General features: G+C 46.2%; 1 long non-coding RNA gene across 2 annotated transcripts; it reads right to left on the reverse strand.

Moving 5' to 3' along the window:
- Positions 1-2,127: 2,127 nt before the first annotated feature.
- Positions 2,128-8,486, reverse strand: LOC147830544 (uncharacterized). Of its 2 annotated transcripts, none has more exons than XR_015438898.1 (3): positions 8,169-8,486; positions 2,766-2,842; positions 2,128-2,654 (listed from the first exon to the last, which is right to left on the reverse strand). It is a non-coding gene; the product is annotated as an uncharacterized LOC147830544 (long non-coding RNA). The 2 variants fall into 2 exon arrangements; XR_015438899.1 differs by lacking the exon at positions 8,169-8,486 and adding an exon at positions 3,679-5,751.

The raw sequence follows: 8,486 nt of genomic DNA on the forward strand, positions 1-8,486 counted from the left end.
AAATAGCCAAGAGGAAATGGAAATCAGTACAAACTTTAAGTTACCAGATCGTGTTCATTCCCTGGTTTCATATAACTGCATATATTTACAAACATTGGGACACTTGAAAGAAGAAAGAAAAGATTTGGCTAGCTCACAGCATCCTGGGAAAGCTTGAGAACAATTCTCTCCTTTGGACAAAAATGAACAGGCAGTGGTAATATGAAAGGAACACAGGATTCGAACTCAGGCACACAGATCTGAACGCGGGCTCCACCTTCTGTTAGCAGTGAGGATTCAACACATTCCATAATTGAAAACTTAGTTTTCTCATCTATAAAATAGGGATAATGAAACTCACCTTGGAATGCAGTCACGGGAATAGCTAATGCACCTAAACCACGTGACACCTGACAGCTCCTGGGTAAAGGAGGGCTATTATCAATGTGCCCAATACCACTGTTTTCCTTAGCCCTGCCGTGGCCTCTTCCTCTGGTGGACAGCGCAGGAGGGAGGCACTCAGTGGGCAGCCCCAACAGATGCAGGCCTGCGTGGCCCCGCCCTGCCCCTGGGACACGCACCTGGGCACCTGCACACCTTGGGCAGCCATCGGAGGCAGCTGGACGGGGCTAACAGCAGCCAAGACCTCAGCAGTTCGCACACTGTGCCTCCTCCAGGCTGGCCTGGCAAGCAGTGTGAGCTGCAGCCCGGCAGAAAAGCACACCAGCGTCCCCAGCTGAGCCGGGCTTGGTTCACTTTTGACGTTTCAAACAGAAGAGGCACAGTAATGCAAAACAGAGGGACACTGCTGCCAGGGAGCGAGCCTGGGACAGAGCTATCTTGATCCTCTCTGGTTGCCCATAAACACAAGGTCTTTCAGCTAAGTGACAACCAGAGTAGGAGCATAGGTGATGCTGGCACCATCTCCCAAGGGTGCAGCCGATGTGAGTCTGGGTGCACCTTGTCTCTCAACACTTCTCAGCCTAAATTAGGCAGCGCTGCCTTTAAGTACATTTAGGGTTCTTCCAGGAAATGCTCCTGAAGGAGAGAAGCAGAGGGGCTGTGTAGCCAGGACTGACTGGAGGCGTCAGGGCCGAAGGACTCTGGGTTCCAGTGGGGCCAGAGAAGTTCCCTAGCCCACCCTGATATTGCCATTCTTTCTCCTTTTTTTAAAGGCAAAGTGGGGCATTTCTTTACTGTCTTTCATTTCCCCTTCCTACTCCCACCTGTCCCCTTCACCTTCCCGTAGTAAACCCAGGAAGCCGAAGCTGCTACCTGCTGGGCCTCTAGGGGGCCGCGGGCGACACCCTCCCAGCCTGACTCCCAGACTCACAGGATTCTGGCCCAGAAAGGGTTAAGCAGTGTTGTTTGGAAGGCCTTTCACATTACCCAGATTTGGCTTAGAGATAGGGTTAGGCTGCTGAACTTGACTTTTCTCCTTAATTTACAAAGAGCTCTATGACCTCAGGCACCCCAAACTTCGTTGGAATTTTCTGCACAGAGCAGGTTATTGCAGGGCAGTTGGGGCAGGGGGAGGAGCAACCTGACTCCTAAGTCAGGCAGGGCCCTGGCAAACAGAGGCCACCTGACTGCACGGCTTCAGATTCCTAGCAGGCAGCCTTCTGCTCCAAGGCTGGAGTGGCCACAATCAGCTGACAGTGGCTGTTTGTGGGCTTGTTGTGCTGCTCTTTCGCCTGCCTGAGAACCATCTCCCAGCTATTAGGACTCACTTTCCAAAGGCAGTGACACAGCAGTGTCTTCCAGAGTTCTTCAAGTTGGAAGAGCTCCTTGATTTAAGGTTGAAGAACTTTTTCCAAAGCACAGAAAGGACAAAGGAAAGTCCACAAGATTCTGAGATTACAGAGAGGGATAATGGCCCTCTAATGAGAAGTGCCCACTTCTGCCTTGTGGACGGAGCCTTAGTGGCCTCTGTGTCCATCTCCACCTCTGCTCCAGATGCAGAGAAACTGCTCTGGAGCAGAGCTTCTGTCCATTCGGAAATTACCCCTAATGCTCTGAATTTTCAGAAGTTGTATTTCACTTTAAGCAGATTTACTCTTCCACACTTCTACTCATTCTATTATTGGCTCCTAAGGGACAGTTCCAATTTGGAAAATAACTCATTCTTTCTCTGTACAAAAACAAGTCTAATTTAAAAATTATTCACTGGCTGGACATGGTGGTGAACACCTATAATCTCAGCCCTCTGGGAGGCTAAGGTAGGAGGTTTGCAAGTTCAAGCCCAGCCTAGGAAAGTCAGCAACTTAGTGAGACCCTGTCTCAGAATAAAAACTTAATGAAAGGACTGGGGATGTAGCTCAGTGGGAAGCCCCTGGGTCAATCCTCAGTACTGTCAAAAACAGTTTGCTACTACACACACAAAAATGAATCATGATAACCAAGTGCTTAAGTCTTAACTTTTGTTTTAATTTGTGAAAAGCATAGCCTTTTGGAAGAGGACCTGAATTCTCCTATGCTCAGCCAACGGCTTCACCTTTCCTGGCGTATGGAATGGCAGGAGGAAAGGGAGAGCAAAGTCAGCAGCCTCAGATCCAGCTCGGCCTTCACAGCTGCATCATCACAGGTATGTTATTCTTAATTTATATCCTGGTTTTCTCATCTGAAGAACCAGAAGAGGCTCGCCTGTGCCGCAAGTGACGCACGTGAGGAGGACTCTGCACAGTAAAAGATCGGAAGAGGGGTTATTTAGGGTGACTCCAGAATCCCCCTTGGCGAGTTTGGGGTTGCCCTTGCGCAGCCCCTTCCTTCTCTCTTCATTTCCTCACCTTTCCCTCTCTGCTCCCGTGTTCTGCTTCTTCCTGGCGATGTTTCTGTAGCCAAGTTCTCAGAGACTGCACAAAAGCTAAAAATACGGCCCAAGAGGAAATGAATACCCATCTGAAGAGACCGGCTTCCTGCTAAATTCGTTTCCTAGAGGGTCCTCTGGGACTGGGGAATGAGATGCCAGTGACAGGGAAGCAGGAGAAAGAGTAGAGGAGGCAGGGAAGACCCCCCCCGCAAAAGCCTCTAGACCCAGTCGGGAAAGGAGGGGAGAGGGCAGCTCAATGCCAGAAAGTCCTAAAAGCCCATGAAAGAGAGTTTGTGCAGAAAAGAGCAAGGCAAGCACAGGAAAATATGATGCATTGCAGGGAGGAGATCTCGGGCAGCATTGCAGGTGGACAAGGTGGTAAACTGAGGTTATGAAGTGATGCAGGCCTCTGGGAAGAGTTTAATGAGAGGATGTTATTCCTGCAACCAAGTACTGAGAGGAACAAATACCCATTGTTATGCCTGTGTGGCAGGTACGATTACACTAGGACCAGTAGAGTAAAGAAAAAGAGAGTGGCTTATAATGTCAGCACTCTGCATATGAGAATGTGTGGATGATGAGTTTGGAGCAACACACACTCACATCTGCATGCTTTCCACCCCGCAAGATCAAATGATTCTGCATAAGCTCTAAAATGGGGAGGGGGCTTTCCTAGACACCAAGTGTGGGGATCGGAAGAAGGAACTGGAGGAGGAACCACCACCCAGGCTTCTGCTGGGATCCACAGAGGACACAGTGTGGCCCAGATGGATAAGCAGTCACACCAAAGAGTAGTCTTTCTCTCTAGTGGGATTTTCTCGAGGAGGGTAATCACTAACACCTAATCTACCTTGTCATGGGGAGGGGCCTACATGCACCTATTTACAGACCTGTTTCGTGGAACATCCACCACTTCTCCATCTTCTGGCACACGCACTTGCACAGAAGATGTCTTTCCTTCCACCTGGATAAAGGAGCAGCAGACCTCCTGTCTCCTGCCCACATGAGACCGCCTCAGAACTAGATGAAGGGTAGCCACCAAGACAGTGGGCTGAGATTGGGAGTTAATATTCTGCACCCTCAGCCCCCCAGGGAACAGAATCCTAGAAAGGGTGGACTACTGGTTTTCACGGTCCAGAAATACTATTTCTAATTTCATATTCCATTCTTTTTCCTCCTTCTCTTTCTGATCACATCCCTCTCATCCCAGGAAAGCCCACCCTCCATTACTCCACTGTGAGCACAGGGATGGGTCTTCCCATAGAGTGTGGATTTGAAACACTCCTGTTCATTTCACTCCTGCTTTGGCTGCTCTCACATCAGACACTTGCTGGAAAACTGAGTGTTCTAAAGACTGAGCAGAGCGTCAGTATAAAAGAGCCCGTCTTTTGTTAGGAGGGGAGACTAGACTTGCTCCTGCAAGTGGTTGGAGCCAGCACACCTGCTATCAGGCTCCCAGGCAGATCTCAGCCACAGGTCCTCTGCTCATGTTCTTTGCCCAATAGAAAGTGAAAACGAACAAAAATATCCTAGGCTACCACCATGGACCCCCAAACTAGGGTGATTTCTGAAGTCTGACCTCATGTTTAGGTTCAGAATACTAATGCTAGGCTATGGCTTCTACGTTCACATTCCAAACAAGTGGCACAACATTCATGTTAACTTCTCCCAGTCATTGTGTAAGGGAAAGGACAGTGGAGAACTAAAACCCTTCACCTTAAAAGGAAAACCCTTCAAATTCCACTTCAAGTGGAGCCGGTGAAACTGAGCAAGAGGATCTTCCCTGGTTGCCGGGCTGATGCTTTAACAGGGGAAGGCAGGGGCAGGTTCCTGGTCTAAATCAGAGGTGTCTGGTTCTGGAGACGGGCTGCAAATGCAGGAGAGCCAGTCGGCACTTACACGTGCTCGATTGGAATAACTGGGACACTCTGCTCTCTGTCTTATGAGGCAAAGAGGCTGTGTCTTTTATGTTTGTGTGGGGTTTTAGAATATTAGATACATTTTATGTAATGTGAGCTACCAAATGATACAGCCTAAATACAACTCATCACATTTCTCTTTTTGTCTTGATTTTTCAAAATAGGCAGCTAAGCTTTCTCTTTTCAGTAGTTCCCTTTAGCATGAAGATGGTCCTAGCATGACATGCATACTTTATTATTTGATGTTTGTTTCTTTGCTCTCAACTTAATAAATTCACAATTTAACATTTCTTTTGTTATCATTGCCCCCATCTCCTGTTTCTTTTATTCTAACTAAACCCTCCATCTAATTTGGAAGAAAAAATACAAAAGATGTTTGTTTGTTTGTTTGTTTGTTTGTTTTGAGACAGGGTCTCGCTATGAATCCAGGCGGACCTTGAACTCAATACGTAGCCCAGGGTGGCCTCAGACTACCCCTCCTACTGCCTCAGCTCCCTATTGCTGGGATGACAGGTGTGCACCACCACACCTGGCTACATCTGCAATGTTTTAAAGTAAGAATAAGGGTCATGACTTCTAGCCAGTGAAAGATCTTTCTTCCTGTTATGGGCTGAATATTTAAGCCTAGTTGCTAAGGTGAAGCTGTTTGGAAGTGGGATCTGTGGGAGGTAGAAGGGTGGAGTCCTCAGGCATGGGACTGTTGCCCTCATTAAATGAGACACTACAGAGTTTGTTTTCCTCGTCTCTCTGCTGTCTGCAAACCAGGAAGTGAGCCCTCACCAGACTGGGTCTGCCGACACTAGACCTTGGACTTCCAGCTTCCAGAGCCATGTGAAACAAATGTCTGTTGTTTGAGCCACCCAGGCTATGATGTATTTGTTACAGTGCCTGGACTAAGACAGCCTTATCCTAAGCATCTAAAACTAAAACAAAAAATTAAGTACATGGATGAGTTCAGAAGCAAGACAAGGACATTCCTAGATGCCAAAATTGGAGCAGAAATGAAAAGCCCTGCTGAGAGGCAAGAGAGTAAGCAGCAAGGCAACCAACTCATCAGGTGGCCTTACCTTGAACCAGAAAAGGGAGCAACCTCTGAGCAGATTCAGCCTCATAGGCACAGGGCTTGGTGAGTGGAGCGCAACTTGACTTCACCCCCTTGTGCCACCTTTCTGGGTGCCCATGTGTAGGACATAACCTGTACTTCTACACCTGGGAGCCCTGAGTGGTAACGGCAGGCTGTAAAGCACTCAGGGAGGCCTGGGAATTGGCAATAGGCCTCTGATGCTAACAGATACAGTTGAAATATATACATGAGGAAAGGACACTAAGTCTTAATCCACAGAGGATGAGGAGCTGATTGTACACCCATGTGCCCAGCAGCAATAGCCAAAAGCAAATATTGCAATAGCCCAATCCTGAAGCATAGAACCAAGTGTTTGTGGATGGATGGACCAATGAGTAAGATGTGGTATATACTTACAAGGGATAATAGCCTTAAAATGGAAGGAAATGCTGCACATGTGGTAATAAGGATGAACCTTGAGGATGTTGCTAAGTGAAAGCAGCTAGTCACAAAAAGACAGAAAAGTGCATGATTCCACTTCTATGAGGTAGCACTCACTGTAGTCAAATTCATAAAGGCAAACAGTAGAAGGGTGATTGTCAGGGCCGGGAGGAGGGAGGAATACATTTAATGGGTACCGAATTTCCATTTGGGAAGATGAAAAGTTCTCGGGCTGGATAGTGAGGTTGGTAACACTGTAATGCAACCGTGCTTAACGCCACTTGAATGTTCCCTTAAAATGGAGAAGATAGCAAATGTTTTTTGTGTCTCAACACAATTTTTCAAAAATAAAAAATTTAGGCCAGGGATTTAGCTCAGTGGTTTCGCTGCCGGCTGCGCAAGCGCAAGGACCCAAGTTCAATCCCTGGTACAAAAAAATAAAAATTAAAAATTTAATAGATATTTTAAAATGACATCTCATTTTTTCAAAAAGGAGAGAGCTCCCTCCTCCCCATAAGGCCAGGAGCCACAAAAGGCTACGCTTGAAGTAAGCCAAGAAGCCAGGACTGTGGTCCTCTGTGGGGAAAGAAGCCAGGAATCAGATGAACATCAGGACTGGATTCACATCACTTGTAAGGTGTAGGAATCTCACCCGAAAAGAGGGCCAAATCCAGTGTTTCTTATAGGAACAGGGAAACAAAACTTCTGGTCGAGTCCTTCTCAACCCAGAGGAGCCTACAAGGAACTCCCACGTAAAACAAACTCTACGAGGATGAACTTACAGCCAGAACCTGGCAATCACACCAAGGAATGCCTCTGTGTGAGGAAGTGCATGGCCTCCCTTCTGCTTCCCCCAACACCGCCCTCCAACCTCTTCCACCTGGCCCGTGTTGCCTAAGGCAGACCCATGTGCGCTGCACCACAGGTTCTCATGTTCCCTGCTTCTGCTTCCTTTAGCCAACAGGAAGCCCTGGATTGCAGAGTTGGAGCCAAGTTTTTATTCCCCCGTTGGCTCACTCTCAGCTTTTGGCAGTGGCATCTCTCAACAGGTCATTGAACTGCTCAAGGTCATCTTGTCTTACTGAGCTCCTTCCAAAGCCTAGAAAGATCTCCCTGTTCTCACCTCTGCAGGCCCAAGCGATGGCTCTGCTGCCATTGCTCACAGGTTATTGCATCATCCTGGGTGGCTTACCCATTCCTTGCCCACAATTCCGTAACTCATCCCTTTGTAAATAAACTTCTTGGAACTATCCTAGGATGAGTACATCATCTATTTCCTGTGAGGAACTTCACTGAAATAATCATAAACAGATTATACTTCAAAAAGTAGAAATTTTAGCCAGGCGTGGTGGCTCACACCTGTAATCTCAGCACTTGGAGGGCTGAGGTAGGAGGATTGCCTGGAGTTCAAAGCCAGCCTGGGCTACATAGTGAGTTCAGACCCAGCCTGAACTACAGAAAGAAAGAGAGAAAGAAAGACAGACAGACAGACAGAAAGAAGTTTTAAAAATAGGCAGAAAAAAATTTCAAATGTTTAAAAATGAAGTGACAGATAACATAAAGTGAGAATAGGATCATTTTTTTAAAAAGATAGCTCTTTCAAATCTCAAGTAAAAATTCTAAAACTAAAAAAAATACATTACAGTTGAAACATAAAGGAAATCCAAATGGATATCCTAAAAAGTAAGCTCATCACAGGCCAGGGATTTAGCTCAGTGGTTCTGCCGCCTGCCTTGCAAGTGCAAGGTCCCAGGTTTGATCCCTGGTACCAAAAAAAAAAAAAAAAACAAGAAGTGTGAATCATCTCTCCTCAGAGATGATTATTACATTTTCAGAAAATTTGCAAGCTAAGTGCTAGCCATTATTAAAATTAAATTGCATAAGCTGGCAATTAAATAATTATCATACAAAGAAGTAATATTTAAAGCTTATTATTTCCTAGTTATTTTACTATTACCTGTGTCCTCGAAGTTATGTCTATTGTATGTCTGTGGCTGAAATCCAGCAGCATGCTATATAGCATCTGTTCCAAAGTTTGTATCCAAAGATGTCACTTTTGTGACATCTTTGAAGTAGGCCATAGTGGGAATGTTTATATCACAAACATTGGTAAACTCACTATAAATTGTCCCACTCTCACTCCAGTTGTTAAATATTTACCAGTACAACACTGTCCAAGCATTAACACACTTAAACAACAACTGCAAATACTTCTAGACATTCCATAGTGAAATTGGAAAACACTGAGGGAAAAAAACTGTAAAAATACCAAAGA

This window comes from Heterocephalus glaber, unplaced genomic scaffold (genome assembly GCF_053883595.1).
Source record: "Heterocephalus glaber isolate CG9 unplaced genomic scaffold, H.glaber_assembly_v1.0 deba00000122, whole genome shotgun sequence".
In the NCBI taxonomy this organism is placed as follows: Eukaryota; Metazoa; Chordata; class Mammalia; order Rodentia; family Bathyergidae; genus Heterocephalus; species Heterocephalus glaber.